Source organism: Arachis stenosperma, chromosome 8, assembly GCF_014773155.1.
Source record: "Arachis stenosperma cultivar V10309 chromosome 8, arast.V10309.gnm1.PFL2, whole genome shotgun sequence".
Taxonomy (NCBI): Eukaryota; Viridiplantae; Streptophyta; class Magnoliopsida; order Fabales; family Fabaceae; genus Arachis; species Arachis stenosperma.
The window spans coordinates 9,400,531-9,415,653 of NC_080384.1; the positions used below are offsets into that span (position 1 = coordinate 9,400,531).

The 15,123-nt window shown below is 33.3% G+C and overlaps 1 long non-coding RNA gene across 1 annotated transcript; it reads right to left on the minus strand.

Moving 5' to 3' along the window:
- Positions 1 to 9,986: 9,986 nt before the first annotated feature.
- LOC130946933 (uncharacterized) lies at positions 9,987 to 12,221 on the minus strand. Its single transcript, XR_009072393.1, has 3 exons — positions 11,095 to 12,221; positions 10,600 to 11,011; positions 9,987 to 10,523 (listed from the first exon to the last, which is right to left on the minus strand). It is a non-coding gene; the product is annotated as an uncharacterized LOC130946933 (long non-coding RNA).
- Between the last annotated feature and the right edge of the window lie 2,902 nt (positions 12,222 to 15,123).

The window sequence follows — 15,123 nt, forward strand, 5'->3', positions numbered from 1 at the left end:
CGCCTAATATATCTTTCTTGGGTTCGATACATCAATAGCAGCCCGTATATGTATGTCTGAAACGGTGGCCTTTGGCGAGGGAAAGAACAAACACTTCGCTATCAACATGATGAACTGTCTCCGGAAGTTGATTCTATCAGCATCAGACTACATCGAGCATGTGATAACATCCCTTTTCAAATATGCTTGTTTCTTTCCTGTGAAGCTGTTAACAAGTCGGTGCTCTGCTGGTGTTTCTGGAATTTTGAAACTATTCCCTGCCAAACACAAAATTAGTCGATGCAGTCTAAATCTTTAATGGCTAATGTTACCGAAAACATATACTCAACAAGATTATTGTGGATAATTTTTTTTCCTTTTCTCCCTATTTTATTTGGGAAATTGCTTACCATGGTTCGGTAGTCCAAAACACCGCGCAATGGATTGAACCGATATGGGGATTTTTCTTGTTCCGATGATCAAAGACTTCTCATCCCGACTATATGATGATACTAATGCCACCATTATATCTTGGTTGATAGCCCATTCAGGCACATATTGCAGCCAGCCAAATCCCATGTTCTGCACCTCTATTATTTTCTCTCTGCTCGCGTCTGAACCTAATTGCTTCATAACTGAAGCCACACAACATGGCAAACACCTAGATACCAATATTTTCTACACAAACATTCATAATTAGCGCAAAGTGATAACAAAGGAGAATGTTAGTTTTAACATTTACTATTAAAACACAATATCCCAAATTTATAGTTAATTCACCGCAAACCATTCAACGTACCTTTTTTGGTCCACCAATTTTTATTTTGCGGTCCTCTTTCGAGAGTGTCTTATGTGTCTCTTTTATACTCCTGATATGAGCCATGCATATTTCTTGTTTTTTGAACACCTGTTCACAAGCTTAAATAACCCACTTAAATTAATCATAACATACCAACATGTTTATCAATAGCATAGTACGCTAACAACTTTGCTTAGTATAACATCTATGATTGAAACATATCTTGCTCTATCATTATACTATCACAATGGCCCCTCAAAATACCATTTACATGTCCAACTTTTTTAGAGTTTACTGTTAATCTCTATAAAATTTTAAATTCGATACCCACCTAAACTAACAACTTTGCTTGCAAATAACTTTGAACAAAATTATGATATCAAGAATTTGCATATGAAATTATGATCATCCCTCATATCCCATTCTCTATTTCTACTGTGATTGTTGTGATAACCACACTAATTAAGTTAGTTCAATATAAAATTATGATTATTTACTATGTATCCATCATTCTCATAATCATTTCACTAAAGTAACTAATCAAAATTGAGTGAATTAATTTGTTTAAGTATATACCACTATTTAAATAGTCATATATGCATGTATGTTCAGTTCTTAGCAGACACCAATTATGTAGGAATGTGTACTAATCCATGCAAAATTTTAACGCAACCTTTTACAAAGATAAAGCAATTCACACTAAAAAATATCAAGGCATAATATATCTATTGCATCCGTATCTAGAAGGATTTTTTTTTCTTTACATGAATAAAAACAAAAATCTAAAAAAAATAATTTGCCACTAACCTTAAGTACTCCTAATGTACTCCCACTATCGTTAACTACCATAATCAGTCAACTATTAAAAGATACATAATCTAAGCGACAAACATGAAAAAATACTTTATTAATAGTTTTTGTCTGTCTAATAGTAGAATTGACAAAGAGAAAAAAATGAAGGGTACCTGAAGTAACTAGAATGAAAGCGATTTCATTCTTACTCTACTCCTTTACCTCAATTTTATCATCTAGAGACACAATTGCTGCTTTTTCAGTGGAGACGTTCGACGTATGGAGGCAACCTGAACAAAATGGCTACTTTACATTTGTCACACAGTTAATAACTTAAAAGAAAGCACAACATCAAGCACGCAAAATAGCAAATCAATTCACGGTTGAACAGGTGAAATCCTGAAAAATCATGGATGCTTATCAAAGTGAAAAAAAAACTTTTTTTTGATGCCTTCCATTCATCTCTACCACAAAATGCCATCTTTGCAAGTTTTTTCCTTTTTCCAAACTCATCAACCTGAGATAAAGACCAAAACTTTCATTGTTAACATCAAATCCAGCCGCATGCAACAACTGATAATGGAGCCCCAATATGCCAATTAATCGAAACATAAAACTATATAACATACCTATAAGAGTCGGAGACAAGGCTATGTGATGCTCGGCTTTTACAGAGGACACCTTCGAAGTATGGAGGTAGCTTAAATGAAATGGCTGCTTCATAATTGTCATATTATTAACTACTTGAAAGAAAGTACAATACCAAGTACGCAAAATAGTAATTCAAACCATGGTTGAACAGATAATAAAAAATCAGGGAACCATAACACACTAGACAAATCATGGCTGCTTATGAAAATGAAAAAAAAATCTTTTTTGATGCCTTCCCTTCATCTCCACCCCCATAACGTCATCTTTACAAACTTTTCCCTTTTCCCAAATTCATCATCGTGAGATAAAAACCAAAACTTTCATCATTAACATTGACTCTAGCCACATGCAACAATAGATAATGAAGCCCCAGTATGCCAATTAATCGAAATATGAAACTAGATAACAGACCTATAGGAGTCAGAGATAAGGCTATGCGATGCTCTGACGACGAAGCTGCTGGGTTTCCTCCTCTCTATGTCATTTCGTTTTTCTCGGTTGTGGGGTTATGGATCGAATGAAATGGGGAGAAAAGTCTTGATCTTTCACTCGAGTTAATTTTATAGTATTTTTGGATGTTAATCCACTGCACAGGAATTATATTTTAATTGATATAAATGTAGATGAGAGATTTTTAAGGATTTGACTAAGAGGAAACTGAAATTAATTTTAAAAATAAAATTAATTACTTCAGGTATGGAAAAGAAGGTTGAGTGATAAGTATGTTATTGATAAGCAGGTGTACTCCACTCGTTTATCATGAGACTCGCATTTATTCTGTACTATATTTATATTATACATTATTTTTTGGCTACCTAACACTTCTCGTAGTAATACATTCCCAACGACTTAAATTAAATCATATGTTTTAAAACTTCCAAACATTAATATTTAATGATATATATTTGTGACTAAAGTTAATATATATATATATATATATTAAGAATCAATATTTTCAAATTTTATTAAGAATTTTTTTAAAAAATTATGTAATATGGTTACTTTTATTTTTTTGTCATATATTTAATATATTCTCTAATTTATATGAAGATAGACATTTTTTTTTCTATTTCTATAAAGATGTCTTTATGTAAAGATAGTATTACGAATTGTTAGATGATTCAGTCAAATATATTAAGTCAAATATAAAAATTATCTAATAATTTATAATACAATTTTTACTTAAAGATGTTTTTATTAGATTAATCACCTTTTTGTTATAGTAATACTTACACAAATAAAAAAAGTGATGAATGTTTCATAAAAAAACTATCTCTAACCTTAAATTTTAGTTAGGTTTGAAATTTAGGTATACTTTTTTTAATAGGTTGGATAGTTTTTAATTCTAAATATTATTATATTACAAATTTATTTACACTATACACTCGCATTACACACAACACTTTAAGAATTTTTATCTATTACTTAGTTTCAACCAAATATTAAACTTGAATATGGTTATTCATGAGATAAATAAATTGTCATTGTGTTAAAAGCGATACCTAGGTACATTTTTTCTACTTGGCCTTAGGCCAAAAAATTGACCTCGGCTTGAACAACAAGAACTCGCCCGATGAAGGAGACTTGAATATCCTACACAAACCCCACGCATCCTTAGCTAGGTATACTTGTTTTAAACAGAATAAATACCTATAGGAAAAAGAAAATTTATGTCAATCAAAATTGATTTGGTAAAAGTTTATTATATTAATAGCTCAATTGGTATTTCATCTTTAACACCCTTTCTAAATTTGGTATTCCCTCACAATTTACTAATATTATCAAACATTGTATTTTCTTCTCTCAACTCTCTATCAATTTGAATGATCAGAGAACAACTAATTTCTTCCCTTCGAAATACATCAGGCAACGGGATGCAATCTCCTTTTATATTTTTGTTATTTGTATAGATAAATTATCTCACTTGATTTTTAAGGCAGTTGATGATGGTATTAGACTCCTATCAGAGCTGGTAGAAATGGACCTCAAATCTCCTATTTAATGTTTGTTGACGATTTAATTTTGTTCCTGGAAACTTCTTCGTAGCAAATGAGTAAAGTCTTAAAGATTTTTGATAAATTTTGTGAAGCCTTTGGATATATGAATAATACCACAAAGACTAATATTTATTTCTCTTAGAATGTCTCTGATTAGTAAAGGCAGAACATTAGAGATATCAGTAATATTTATTTCGCATATTTTTTGCAGGTCACGACCTATGGCAAAAGAGCAAAGCAACCATCCTCCTCCCCTCACTCAAGCCGAACTACTGGCCATCAACGAATCCCTGTGAACAGAGAATAAAAAAATGGTCGATTTATTACATCAGAAGCAAAATAGGCAAAGTAAAAGAGGAGAACATAGGAACACTAAGAACAAAGATGATCAAGACAAACACACGTCGAAAGCCAACCTTTACAAAAATGATAATTAAGAAGACCAATCCTTTTTCGAAAGATATCATGGACTTTTAGATGTCCAAAAATTTCACCCTACCAGTAACACTAAAGTCTTATGAATGAATAGGCGATCCCAACATACATGTCACTAAATTTTACATGATGATGTTCATGAATAGTGCATCCGATCCAATTATCTGTCAAACATTTCTTACTTTTTTAGATGGTGCTGTCTTGATCTGATTTTCTAATTTACCTGTAAGTTTTGTATCAAGCTTTGATGAGTTGCCGATCTTTTTGTCAATAATTTTGCTGCATCAAAAATTTATGTGCACGACTCGAATTACCTCAGCACCATAAAGCAAATTCAACATAAGAGTCTTAAAGACTACATGACGAGGTTTGCCAAGGCAATCATGAAAATACCTAATTTCAACCTGGAAGTCCACCTGCATGCCTTGAAGAGTGGACTCTACCCTAGAAATTTCTAGGAGACCATAGTTGTCACGAAGCCAAAGATGTTGGCCGAATTCTGGAAAAAGGCGACAAGCCAAATTAAAATAGAAGAGTTCCGACAAATTTGGAAAGCAAAGAGGCTTAACCCTAATAGAGAGGAGGAAAAGAAGAACAAGATACTAAAAAAGAGGACATCATCAAAGACATCCTACACTCTAAGCTGATCAAACCACCAAACAAAGCAGGGACATACCAGGACCAACGATACATGGACAAGTCCATGTACTGCACTTTTCATAAAAAAATATGGACACACCACAGATGACTGTGCTATAGCAAAATACATACTTAAGAAGCTAGCTCGGCAAGGCATGCTAGACAAATATATTGACAGTCGAGGATAAAGACAAAATACAGAGGACCTTGGCCAACATTCTAAATCAAACGACAATCATAGAGATAAAGGGAATAAGGTAGATGATAACCCTAATCCACCTTGCCAAATTATAAACTGTATCTTTGGTGGTTTTTGCAAGTGGCGGAAACACCAACTCAGCAAGGAAAATATCCTACAAAACCATGATGTCAGTCACTAACTGATCCGACCTATACCACCCACACAGATGACCAGACGTCACATTCAGTTCTTCAGACTACAAAGCAAGTGATAAAAACCTGGACGACCCTGTAGTCATATCATTACAAGTCGGCGAGCCACTAGTGAAAAAAGTTCTAATGGACCCAGGGAGTAGCGCCGACGTGCTGTTTTACTCCACGTACCAAAAAATGAAACTAAGTGACAAAGCTTTTCAACCATCTTCAGAGGAACTAGTAGGTTTCTCAGGTGAGTGCATTCCAATGTTTAGTAAATGTTTAGTTGTAGACTGCAAAAGCCCATATAACATTGAGTAATTATCCTAATTGTAAAACCCTAGATATTCAATGTTTAGTTGTAAACTGCGAAAGCCCATATAACATCATTCTAGGCAGACCTTATTTAAATGATTTTTGTGCTATTATTTCCACTTTACATTTGTGTGTTAAGTTTTATTCACAAGACAATAAAATCATTACCACTCATGGCGATAAAAAAGAAGCCAGACAATGCTATAATGCAAGCCTAAAAGCAAATTCTTTAAGACAAACCGACCAGCAATACGTACAGGCAGTCTATAACTCAGAAAGTATGCTAGCCTTGGCCGGCCTGGATCCATGGGCCAACCAGCAAGACCGAACTATGCCCACAGACAACTTAACAAAAATAAAACTGACAATCAATAATGACAAATACACCTATATCGGAGATTTTTTACAGGGGCAAGAAAAAGAATACCTTAGCAAATTACTGAAGCAAAACATTGACCTATTTGCTTGGACCCCGGCAGATATGTCAAGCATTAACCCAAATGTCATCTGCCACAGATTTGCCATCAACCCATCCATCCGACCTATAGGTCAAAAAAACACCACCTCGGTACGCACAAAAGGGAAACCTCCTTAGAAGAGACCCAAAAACTACTCAATGTTGGATTTATAAAGAAACTCAGATTCACAACCTGGTTAGCAAATGTGATCATGGTTAAAAAACACAATGGTAAGTGGAGGATGTGCGTGGACTACACTAATCTCAATAAGGGATGTCCAAAAGACGCATATCCTCTCCCGTGTATTAACAAATTAGTTGATAGCTCATCTGATTTTAAATGTCTAAGTTTTATGGATACTTATTCCGGCTTTAACCAAATACTTATATATTCGGCTGACCAGGATAAAACCATTTTTATTACTGACCATGGTAACTTTTGTTATAAGGTTATGTCGTTCGGACTCAAAAATGCAGATGTAACTTACCAAAGGCTAACGGACAAAATTTTTGCTAACCAAATCGGACGAAATATAGAAGTATATGTCGATGAAATGGTAGCAAAGACAAATTCTAAGAACAATCGCATCAACGACCTAAAGAAAATCTACCAACAACTCCGAATATACATATGAAACTTAACATGTGCTTTTGGAGTGTACTGCAAAAAATTCTTCGGTTTCATGTTAACCTGCTGAGGTATAGAGGCCAATCTAAAATAATGCCAACCTATATTGAAAATGAGGAGCCTCAAGTCAATCAAAGAAGTTCAACAACTTACTAGATGTTTCTATCATGTTTCCTACCTCGGATAGTAGACCATTTATACAATTTCTTTAAAACATTAAGAAAGCAAAAGCATATGGTCAGAAGAATGTGAACAGTCATTCACCGAACTCAAGGCCATACTATCTTCACCACCAATTCTCCAGAAACCAGAACTTGGTAAACCCCTTTATCTATATTTATCTGTCACTAACCATGCTATTAGCTCTGTTTTAATAACAGAGATAAGTAAGCAACAATAGCCATTATACCTCGTCAACAGATCTTTACAAAATGTCGAACTCAGGTACTCAAGGCTAGAACAATTAGCCCTGGCTCTTGTCACAATAGCGAGACGTCTGCGATACTATTTTCAAAGACACACCATCATAGTTCGGACAATGCACCCCCTTAGACAAATCCTAACACGACTTGAGCTTGCTGGATGATTAATATTGTCTATAAAGCTCTTAGAATATGACATCTAATATCAAGTACGAGGAGCTATCAAATCACATAGCAGAACTCACACTCGATAAACTCGCATCATGTGAGGAGGTATGGATGTCAGACGTCGACAGAGCTTCAAACATAAAAGGCTCTTGAGCTGGAATATTACTTGAAAATGGCAAAGAAATGACCGTAAAACAATCTCTACAATTCACTTTTCATGCCAGCAATAACCAAGCAGAATATGAAGCACTTATAGCTGGTCTCAGATTAGCTAATACTCTTGGAATAACACACATCAATGTTAAATGTGATTCCTTATTGGTCGTACAACAAGTAACAGGTAATTTCCAGGTAAGAGATACATTATTAAAAAAATATAATTCTATTGTCAACAATCTCACCACTTGTTTTCTGAAATTTGAAATCTCGCACATACCTTGAGAGCAAAACAGCCAAACTAATGTTCTATCTAAACTAGCAACTACCAGAAGTATAATCCATCAGCCGAGCTTATCAGAATTAACACTGGATGAACCCAGTGTCATGCTAACAAGTGTGATGAGTATTTTACAGGAATAAGATTGGCGAAGACAATTCATGTAATATCTACAAACAGCAAGCATACTTGAGAGCATCCAAGACGAGAGGCAATTCAAATGAAGATCCAACTTCTATACCATGATCGAAACCGAGTTATATAGACGAGGTTTCACAAGACTATTATTAAAATGTCTAAACACAGAAGACACCAACCTAGCCATGGACGAAGGCCATGAAGGTGGTTGTGGCACACACATAGGAGGAATGAGCCTGACCTCTAAAATACTAAGAGCAGGGTACTATTGACCTACACTACAAAGAGACTGCATGAACAAGGCAAATATTAGGATCATTGCCAACGACATGCACCAATCATTCACAACCCAGTCGAGTAATTGCACACATCAGATGTAAGCTGGTCCTTCAGTAAGTGGGCCTAGATATCCTCAATCCTTTTCCACCAGCTCTAGGTCAAGTTAAATTCTTAATTGTCGCTATAGGCTATTTTACAAAATGGATATAGGCTATACCTTTAACAAAAATTAATTTTAAAAAAATGATATCTTTTGTGTGGAAACACATACTATGTAGATTTGGTATACCTCACTACATTATAACTGACAACGGCAGACAATTTATAGATAAAAAATTCACAATTTTTTTTACAAAATTTTAGAATCATTAATCAATTTTCATCTGTAGAACACCCATAAACTAATGATTTAGCTGAGACTGCCAATAAGGTCATATTGCAGGCACTTAAAAAAAACTCAAAAATTCTAAAGGACAATGGACCGAGCTTATGCTAGAAGCCCTGTGGAGCTATAACACGACAGAACAATCATCAACAAAAGAGACTCCTTTCCGACTAGTATATGGTTGTGATGCCATATTACCAGTTGAAGTATCTCTCCAGTCCAGTCGAACTTAAAGCATCAAGGACGAAGAAAATACAGAGCTAAGAGCAACCGAACTCAACCTAATCAAAGTAAACCGTGACAAAGCGTTAATCCAACAACACACAACTCAACTTGCTATAGTTCAGAAATACAATAAGAGAATTAAACTAAGGTCATTCCAAGAAGGAGACATCGTTCTGAGAAAAACAGAAGAAGCACGCAAACCATCAGGACATGGAAAACTAAGCTCCAATTGGGAAGGCCTTTTTCGAGTATCAAAGGTCCTCGGCCAAGGAGCATACGAAATTCAAACATTAGAAGGTAGTAACCTTTCAAGTACTTGGAATATCTCGTCTCTAAAACTCTACTATAGCTAAGTCTATAAGTCGAGATTGGTGATGTATTCTTTTTCCTACTACTAGGTTTTGCCCCTAAGTTGGATTTTGCTAGAGAGATTTTAACAAGGCACACTCCCTACATCTTCAAAATGTGAAAGTTCTTCTCATTTTTTAACAATATAATTCCTTATTCAAGCAAAGCTCTTTACATGGCAAATTCATTAACCGATTTATATCAACACCCAACATCCCACGATGTCTTCGAATAGTACAAACTTTTGCATAAGAATCGATCAACCACTTTCATATTCCTAAACTTACACAAATAGTTACCAATATCATGAACGATAATCACAAACATATAACAAGCTTATATATGCAAACGCATTCGCAACAAATTACCAACACAATTATTCAAAATACAAAATAAATTTTTTCAAACACATACCAAACGTTGGGCTACATAATACTTTCTTACGTTTAAAAATCCAAGCTAAGTACAAGCAAATTAATAATTAAATAGTATTTTGGTTGAGTTATACTCAAACCATCAGTTCTCCAAAACACCAACACAAGCAAAATAAAAATAACCTAATACCATTACTAGTCATATTCTTTTACAATCTGCCTTCATGGTGCATCAGGATTCTCGCCCTCCCCCTCCTTATATTGATCCTCATCTTCTATCAATTCTCCATTAACCACAACCTTGCATGAGTCCATAACAGTCAAGTCCATCCGGAGCCAGAAACTTCACTTGCTCCACAGCAGCACAGCTCTCTCAAAATCAGCAACGAACATCTCAAGACCATGATCCTCTTTCCGAGTCTCCAGCTCCTTTTTCTCGATCCCTAGCACAACTATCCTAGCTTACAAACTAACTTTCTCCTTCTCCAACTTTATAACCTTTCCATCAACTTCACTTATCTTCTCTTCCAACACCTTAACCTTCTCCAGCACTTCTCAAAACTTGTTACTTTTCTCCAAATTCTCTTACATCACCTGATTTATGCTAGCTTTGTCAAAGTCATCACTCGCATGCTTTAGCTTTTGAGTTTGATTAATTGACATTAGCCGCGCTCCCATTACCTACAGAGTCAATCAAAACAACATATATAAAAAAAAACCAACAAATACAAAACATATACCAGTCAATATTTTTTACCTTGCCTGTAAGTACTGCATAACACCAATATCGCCAACGTCATGGACAAGCTTAACATCGGTCAGACTCTATCCATACTCATCAGACACTAACACGAAAGGGAAGTGGTCATTCCATAGCTATGTAAGGTCTTCGTTATCCTTGTATCCATGTAGTATCCTTTGGTTCTCAGTAAATTTCTTCACCTGCTCCAAATCAGTTTCTTTCTCGCCGAACTTGTTCTCGATCAAATCAATCACCTTGTTTTTATCAACTCTTTTTCTTTTATAATTCACCCTCTTTACAGGAGAAGGTTGATTAACTTCAATCCCTTCGTCAGCCTTCACATGACTGGTTGACCCCTCCTTCTCCACATTCTTTGTTTTAAAGAAAGCGCGCAAGCTACTCGAAGTTATCTTTGGCGCCTTTTCACCTACAACAAAAAACAAAAACCATAAGCAACCACATAAAGACACTGAAACTATTGTTACTAAACAAAAACCCATGCCAATTTACCTAAATATTCAATCACTGCATGTTTATCATTTTTTCACTCAAGCAACTCAAAAATAATCAGTAAACTACTCGTCAAAATGTTATTCACCAAAAACTCAACAATTATCTCATTTATATACTCCATCCTCTCCATATCGATAATATGCCTCGAAGTAGGATACCAATATAATGAAAATTTCTCCTTCAAATTCTCATCCACATAAAAAGAAAAATCATTTTCACATGACCTCACTTTCGTATACATAATTTTGAAACCTTTAAACGACAACCTATACAAACAAAATATAGCTCGGTTAGGCATACTAGCTAAGTTCAACCAACACTCCCTTTTCACACCCTTAGCCTGGAACAATGCAAAGAATGCCTCTAACAAAGGTTCTACTTTTAAATATTCTATCAAAATTTCAAACCCTCTCACAAACGCCCAAGAATTAGGATACAACTGAGATGACATACACCTCAATTGCATCAAAACTCCATGTTCAAACTCAAAAAAAGGAAATTTAACTCGTAGTTTAACAAAAAATACAACTATACATAAAGAAAAACTTAAACCCTCCACCCCTATAGTATACACGATCAGTAGAAGAGCAGTGCAAAAACTCAACTTTTACAACTTCACCCTCTCTAACCCAACTTTCATGATCACCTAATTGAGCAATGCTATTTTTATCACCAAACACAGAAACTCAACTCTTAACAGACTCCGCAACCCACGTGAATGGGTTATCCAATTTTCAAACAAACACCTCTTCAACAACTTTATCATCTTCTTCGCTTACATTCTCCTTCTTTTTCCCCTTTGCCTTCTTTTTTATTTTCTTCTCCACCTTCTCCATCACCACCTCGCTCTTTACTTTTTTCTGTTTCTTCACCATTTCAAATAAATACGAAAATAATATCATATACAGAAAAAAATCCACTAACATCTTTCATTGATCTCTAATGACCTTTTAAAAATCACAATAAACCAAAAATGCGAAGCCAAAATTGCAACCTATGCCACGATTACCATACAAAATTCACTCAATCCTATAATCGAAGAACAAAAAGAAATCTTTTAATATTCCAACTAAATCCACACCGTCAATCATGGTATGGAACACGCAACTGGTCATCAAAACCTTGGTAACTGTAAAGGTCAAGTGAAGGCATTCATTACACACGTCTCTTTTATTACATATTTTTAATATTTTTTTAAATAAAATTTATAATTTCTTTCCCCTCTTACATTTATTTACTTCAAACCACAAAACAACGAAATTTTTATTACAACAGTTGAGTTCAGGGACTCCACTATCTCGATTCTAAGCTATAAATAGAAAGTTCAACTTGTTTACATAAAAAATATCACAGGTCAAATTTGGAGACTGTGATTCATTAGTTATAACTTGACCCAATCAAATTTATACTTCGGAATCAAAGTCAAATAAATAAATACGTGATCAAAAGCAAGCAACAGATGATGAAAATCTCTTCCAATAAGTCATTAAGAAACAGTTACACAAAAGAAATTGGCTTACAAATCTTCAACCGTCTGAAGGATACCAAAAAACCCTTCAACTTAACAAATTTATAAATACATTTACTCCTAACATAAAAAAGGTATGTTATTCATTATGAGTAATATCTATATCATCTTGTATTCATTTTAATTTGAATATTGAAGTATTTTTATAAGTATTTATTATTGCCGTTCTTAAATGAGTTGACATATACTTTATCTCTTCCAAAGAAAAACTAGTTTAAGCATTGAGTAGAACGAATTATACTTTAGAATCAACTACTCACGCAGAAACAGATGGTATATGAGATATTTTCAACCATCAATGTCTTTTTCTTTGGGCTATGAATGTGGTCCTCTATATTTACGAAAAGTTTCTGATGGCCTAATACTTTGGTAAATATATAAGCTACAGGCTCATATAATGCTAAAAAGCAAAATGTTAATTAACATTTTAAAGACACTTATTTATTAATAATTTAAAAAATATTTTTTACGAAATTCGATAACATTTATATATTTATTATTACTAGAACTTAAAAAAATTATATAAGAATGTACTATTTTCAAATTTTTAACAAGTGAATTTAACAAAAATTCGCATAAAATATAGGAATAGATGGGTGGTATTCTCTTGTTGCTAGTTCTTACCAACGCACATAAAAGGCCAAATATTTTAATATGTGACTAGCCAGTGAACCACGTGTACCTACATGACCCAAAAAATAAGAAAAAAAAAAGAAAAGAAAAATGTGTAGTAGGTTTGGCAATGCTAACTACTACTTGTTGCTTTATATAAATGTATACATACATATACGGACTTAATTTGAGAAAGATATAGAGATAAAAAGATGAATGATTTCCCTTCAATTCCTAGCTTCCTAATGTTTCTTGCTCAAGTGAGTATTCCAATTTCCAACCACAGAGGCATGCAAGTATTGCACTGAGGATTGAGATGCTCACATGAGCAAGCAGTGTTAGAAGGTGGGAGATATATATGTATATTATCCGCCAACAATTCTTAAGGTATTTCTTTTAACATTTACAAACATGTGTATGAGATTTTCCTCCATATAATTATATATTAAAATGGCTTAAACTCATAAGGAAATAAGTTTATTAAGAGATATGTTATATCCGCTGAGAATCATTAAGAATTAAGAGGTGTAATTTGTGAGTCTGGTTAACTGTTGGTTGATAATAGTTATACTAGATTAGTTATTATGATTAATATATGTAACAGATCTTAATTGATTAGAGATGCATTCTACATAACTAAACTATATAAGCTTTGCAGAGACACCAACAAAAAAAAGGCTAAGCTTTGCATATATATATGATAGATTGTTGACAAAACGATAAATTTAGAATATGAAAAATGGAAAATAAATAAAAACAACTCAACGCACGTGTATATATCTTTTATAAAATGCTATTTAAGTGAAAAAATGTATAAGATTAAAATTGCTGCAAATAAAATTATTATGAGTAGAAGTATACATTAACATTATTATTAGAATGTTATATTTACTTGAAACACAAGGACATTTTGTTTGAGTTGTAGTATTTTTGTGTCAAATACATCTTGAACACACTTGAAAATAAATATAATAAATAAAATAAAGTATTTTTTTGTATCTATTTATATATCTTAATGAAAATAAAATAAAATAAATTTTGCTAAACACACTTGAATACACCAAAAAACAATTAGGTGTTGCATTGGCTTGTTTAATATTATTCTTGATTGATATATTTAAAATGAGTTTAGAAATAATATGTATTATTAATATTAATATAAAAAGTTATTTTAATTTAAATAATTTATATAATTAAAAAAGACAAACAAATATTTAAAAACTTAATTTAATGAGTGTTCCTATATCTAACAAAAATTTAAAATTAATGTCCTAGCTAGTGTATTCCTATATTATATACATATCATATTTCCATGCCAATAAGTTGTAGCTTAAAAAGGACATAGTCTTCCTATACTCACTTAAAAAGTTGCGAATTCAAATTTCTCTATCTTCAGTAAAAAAGAAAATTATACATCATATATTATGTCCATATCAATGCATCATAGGTTATATCATATATCATATTATGCCATTTATTAAAAAAAAGTTTTAATCCCAACTTCAATTTTGTGTGTTGAAATTGGTTTTAGAGTTTAATAGGATTTGATTAATTAACATTTTGACCGAGTTGGTCAGTTGGATTACATTTGTTACTCTGAATACTCTTAATACACCAAAATGAACTAACTTCTTCTAAAATATTAAAATAATATAGTTTACACTAGGGCTGCACACGAATTCGATCGGATCGAATATAACCTAAAATTCTATTTGATCTGCACTGCACTCATCGGATCGGATCGGATATGATATCTGCATTTTTTCAAACTGAATCCGATCCGATTCGATCCGTAAGTATGCGGATTGGATCGGATCGGATATCGGATATATCCGCATAATTCAAAAAAACTATTTTAAGATTTTGTTTGACTGTTTTTACAAAAG